General features: G+C 39.7%; 1 pseudogene; it reads left to right on the forward strand.

The window, feature by feature from the left end:
- Positions 1–834: 834 nt before the first annotated feature.
- LOC127444738 (putative nuclease HARBI1) lies at positions 835–2,241 on the forward strand (annotated as a pseudogene).
- The last annotated feature ends 3,393 nt before the right edge of the window (positions 2,242–5,634 follow it).

Below are 5,634 nucleotides of genomic sequence, written 5' to 3' on the forward strand. Positions count from 1 at the left end.
TCAATAAGATTTCACACAGCAATTAAAAAAAAATAAAAAATCTCCTGCCACCATACTTCATCAGACAACTGCATTTACAACCATTTTAATTACAAGCTAGAGGGAAACTTAGAGTGTATGAAATATACATAATTTTGCAATGAAGAATAGCAGACAGAAATATAATCTATTGTTTAAAATGTATGACCATTCTAGTGATTAGTGGGAAAACGGAATAAAACAAACATTTAGAATGTTAAGATACATTTCACATGACCACTCCTCAAATACTGTAATAACAAACTGAGATTGCATCTGAAATTGAAGGACACAGACACTGAAATATACATTTTGTGTTCAATAAAACACACACTTTATTTAATTTGAACATTAGAATTACACACGAATTACACAGCAAAGCATACAAAATCAAACTTTCGAACTATCTACAGTAAATACATTTTTAATAAAGAGTGCAGGAACAGAATATATATAAATTCATCAATACTCAACAACTGCAATACCTGTGGAGAGAAGAGAGGGAGAAAAGAGGGGAGGGGGAGGACAACAACACCAGTAAACACGGCTGGGGATTGGGGGGCCTGTACCATGAAGCCGGTTTAGGTGGGTAGCCAGATAAGTTTAAGATTAGTTTGCGCCAACCTTAGATTTTAGGTACCATGAAAGTAGCTCTGCTTTAATCGGTGTTCGTCGCCATGGTATCTTATGCTGCACGGCTAACCTGATCCGGGGCAGGTTATGTTCTGGATTCGAAATCTCAGACTGAAATTTGACCAATCAGCTGTGAGCAAAGTCACATCTAGGTGACGTAACTAATTCCCAGTGTCTGTTGCAATGGCTTCACCTTTTCTTACAAATCCTGTGGACATCTCCGCGCAAATTGTTAGTTGAGCACTTTGCAGAAAAAGAGTTTTAAGGGACAGACAAAATCCCCTTGCCTTTCCTGATACTTACTTGCATGAAAGATACAGATTTTCCGCGGAAGGAATCTCATATCTTTGCGAACTTCTTGAGCTGCACGTAACAAATGTGACACGTCGAAGCCATGCCCTTACTGTACCGCAAATGGTATGTATTGCATTGCGTTTTTTTGCAAGTGATACATACTTGTATGCGGTCGGTGATGCAGAAAACCTAGGAAAAAACATGGTTTGTCGAACCATTCGCTAGGTGGTCCTCGCACTGCAGGGGTACATAAATAGCTTCATTGTGATCCCCGGACATTTATCGACCATGTTCATAAGAGAGGGCTTTTATAAAATTGCCGGTAAGATGTATTGATATGGTGACATCACATGAACTAATTTAACCTTTTACATTCACTTTTTTTTTCTTCTTTCAAAAAGCAGATTTCACTTAGAGTGCTTAAATGTATTATACAATACATGTTAAGAATTATTTTTTTAAATCTTTAAAAAAAAAAAAGATTTTTTTAAATCTTATGATAGGATTTCCTAGAGTCATAGGAGCAATAGACTGCACACATGCTCTAGGAGAACATGAGGCAGATTATGTGAATAGAAAGTCCTTTCGCAGCCTTAATGTTCAGGTAGGACTACTATACATATGAGCTGGTTTTTATTTTCATTGAGATGAATCTTTAAATGAATAGTAATATTAACAGAAATGACAATGATCTACTGTACATTTCATCTGCAGATGACTTGTGATCATGAATGTATGATCACAAGCTCGGATGCCAAATGGCCTGGATCAGTACATGACTCATGAATTTTCCATTAGTCTGTGTGTCAGCGCTTTGAGGAAGGTAATTTAAATTTGGTACAGTACAAAACACTTTAAAGTCTTCATTTTAATTGTGACACAGCAAAACTTACACAATTTTCCCTTTTCTGTTCTATGACAGTGCTTTTTGATGGCCTGTTGGTAGGAGACAGGGGTTATGCATGCCAGAGGTTTTTGCTAACCCCCTATCCTGACCTTCAGACAGGGCCACAAAACCACTTCAGTGTGGCCCTCAGTAAAACCAGGGTCGAGATCGAGATGACCTTTGGCATCTTAAAGGCACGCTTCTACTGCCTTCGGCACTTAAGAATGTCACCAGAACGGGCATCACAGATAGTGGCTGCATGTGCCATTCTGTACAATATAGCCACTATCAGAAAGGAGCGAGTACCACCACAAAACCAGCTGCTCCCCGATGAAATTTACTCCATTACACTTGACCACCAAGCTGGCACAGCTGTCAGAGATGCAATCACCATACAATATTTTACTTAAAAGCACACTGAAACTGCAGATAGGTCTCAAACTGTTTTACTGGTTATGTGACTAGGGAGGGAGGAAGAGCAAGAGAAAGTTGCATTAATAAATATTCAGAGTGTTCATACTAAAGTGTTACTTGGTTAAATAAGTTCACATACTGAGATCTGTTTTTCCAGCTATTTGATCTCCAATTTAATTTTTTTAATTTGGAGCCTCCTCAGCTCACAGTCCAGCTCCTTTAGTGTGCAGTCTAGTTGTAGGCTCCTTTTATAAAGGGCCCTGACTGAGTCTGTATGAGGCCCTGACTGATGTCCGGATGAGTCTGGAGGTTAATCAAATCACAAAAAGTGGCATGACTTTCTACAAACACAGGACAGACTGTCATTTATGTCAAGGGTTTAAAGCATTACCATGTTCACATTCCTTCTGAAGCCCATTGAGGTAGAGGCCTCAGTTTCTGGGGCAGGTTGTGAAAAATCCTACAATAAAAGAGATAAAAGTGTAAGGGCCAGTCACTTTTTTTATGCCACACATTCAAATGTGTGCCATAATAAAAAGCCCAGTGCATTCACCTTAGCAACTGTCTCAGAACACACAGACAGAGTGTCTTCATCATTTGCTTCACCCTAATAAATAAAAGTAGGCCAATGTAAAGCATAACTGTTGTAAAGCAGGTTATGTTCACAGTGTTCTGTCTGCTGCATACTGACCTCTGTGTGGGAGACTGTGTGTATGTGTGCTGACTTCAACAGGGACACTGTATTTCCCTCTACTGCAGAACATACAATCAGCCATATTTAAAACTTTAAAAAAAGTAGTAATGCATTGCACACATACCCAGTGTCACTTGCTTAGAGGAGCCAGCACCAGGGTCAGACTGTACAGCACCTGTAATCCCACCCATAATCGGCCGCCCCTTATTGCTACTCAGAGCCAACTCCTCCGCCACAGTGTATTCTGGAGGAGGTGGCCCTCCCCCAGTTTTCTGAATTTTACACTTTTTTTCTGTTAGCAGCAAACAAGTGTTTGTGATAAAATGTTCACACAAAAATAATAAAGGTTTGTGGTAAATACTTACCACTTTGAATTATATTTTTATATTTTGACTTGATCTGCTGCCAAGAAAGTTTGGAGTTGGGGTTGCATCTAAAAATCAATGAATATTAATCTTTCTTAGAATGTAATATAATTTCAAATTTTTTATATATAAATATATTTTTTTATATTTACACACACACACACACATACATACATACATACATATATATATATATATATATATATATATATATTAATCTTCATGTTAATTTCAGCATTTAATAATACATTTTTAAAATCAAAAGTTGTAACAGTTAACATTAGTTAATGCACAGTGAAGTAACATGATTAACATGAACAATTATATCGGAATTAACATTAACAAAGATTAATAAATGCTGAAAAACTATATTGTTCATTGTTAGTTCATGTTAGCTAATACATTAACTTAACAAATACAACCTTATTGTAAAGCGTTACCATCATATACACGTGCAAACACATGTACATCATACATATACATCATTTTACATTAATATAGAATGTATTTGTTTAACTTATGCATTAATGCAATCAGCAATCTTTCTCCAACAGTCTTCTCTTGCTTTGGCAGCAGAGACAGTATTACTGTGTGCTTGTAATACAGTTTTATATTCCTCATATTTCCACATAATTATTTCTTGCTCCTCAGCGGAAAAATATATGGATCTCGCTCTATCCATATCGAACGCGATTGGTTGTTTGGTGCCGACATCAATCTTTTATGTGCACACGCGCGTGGAGTAATCATAGCTTAAGGATCAAAGCCTGAGTTGACAGAGAAGTTGATGAGCTGTGTTGTGGTACCAATAAAGCCTGATTGCATCGGTTTGGTTTTGTCAACACAAAACTAATCCTGTAACCCTGAGTTTGTTCAGCTACCTTCATGGTACAGGCCTCAGGTTCCATCTCATCCTCCATCTCCTTGTGGTCCGGGTCTTCCTGCAGTAGTTCCTGGTCCAGCAGATCTTCTTCCTGTGTGCTCATGCCCTCATAAGACATGTCCTCCTCTGCTATGAACCTAAGCTCATCAGCAGTCAGCTGCCTCCTCCTCTTGAGGGTGCTGAGCAGGGAGCCATAGTATTTATCCATCTCTACAACAGAAAAAAAGTACAACAACTGGTAGCCAGCAGTGTTTTCTTCACAAATCCGTACACTGAATAGTCACCAAAGGCTTGCAGACTAACCAGAATGTCCAACTGCAGACAGCCCTCTCACAATTTCCTTGTGAACAGAATGCTACACACAACCTAAAATCACGTCTGTGTGATGGATGGGTAAGGCTATCTGCTAAATTATAGAAAGATATCTACCATTTTTTTTATTACATGGAAAATCAACAAGCTAGATAAATTATCTAATTAACAGGCCAGTTTCCAGGCAGGTCTGAACAGCGTCTGCTCTCTGCCTCACATTACTTCAGGCGGATTTTTCACAAGCGACAAAAAAAAAAAAAAAAAAAAAAAAGAGCAAATGTTACTGTTCATACTCTTAAAGCTAGTAACTTTGTGCCTCTTTCTGTTCTAGGCCATGTTTCACATTGTTGAGTTTCTGGGAACTCAAGAGGCTGAAGTGGTACCAGCATTGTGGGTTGTAGATGAAGTTTGTCAATGGCCAGCTCACTACAAACCTGATGAATTAGTAAAGGCCATACAAAACGTCCTGGTTACTTTTTTAACCTCCGTTCCCTGATGGAGGGAACGAGACGTTGTGTCGATGTAGTGACACTAGGGGTCACTCTTGGGAGCCCCAAACACCTCTGCTTTTTTTTAAAAAGTCCAAAGAGAATTGGCGAGTGGAATTTGCATGCCACTTCCCCGGACATATGGGTATAAAAGGAGCTGGTATGCAACCACTCATTCAGGTTTTGTGCTGAGGAGCTGAGACTAGGTCCTGACCATTTCAGCGGGTAGTTCAGCGTTGTGGAAAGAGGGACACAATGTCTCATTCCCTCCATCAGGGAACGGAGGTTACGAAAGTAACCAGGATGTTCCCTGTCACTCACTCGACGTTGTGTCGATGTAGTGACACTAGGGGTCCCTATACAAAATGCCACAACTAGCTGAACTGTGTTGCATGAACTGGCGGTGTGTAATGGGCAGACTGCTTTGTGCCTCGTAGCCAGCACACCAGGCCGTTACGTAACCTCCCCCAACGCTCTTATGAGCGTCGAACTGTCCATCAGGAACAAATTGACTGCCCAACTATAGGGACAGGCTAGCCCAGCTGAGGCCTCTTTTCCCTCTCTTTTCTCCCCAAAAAGAGTGGAATTTGTTCAATGACTGGGAGCCATAAGTGTCTGCGTCAGGGGTGTCCCTCCCAATGGAAGAC

The sequence above is a fragment of the Myxocyprinus asiaticus genome, chromosome 8 (assembly GCF_019703515.2).
Source record: "Myxocyprinus asiaticus isolate MX2 ecotype Aquarium Trade chromosome 8, UBuf_Myxa_2, whole genome shotgun sequence".
NCBI lineage: Eukaryota > Metazoa > Chordata > Actinopteri > Cypriniformes > Catostomidae > Myxocyprinus > Myxocyprinus asiaticus.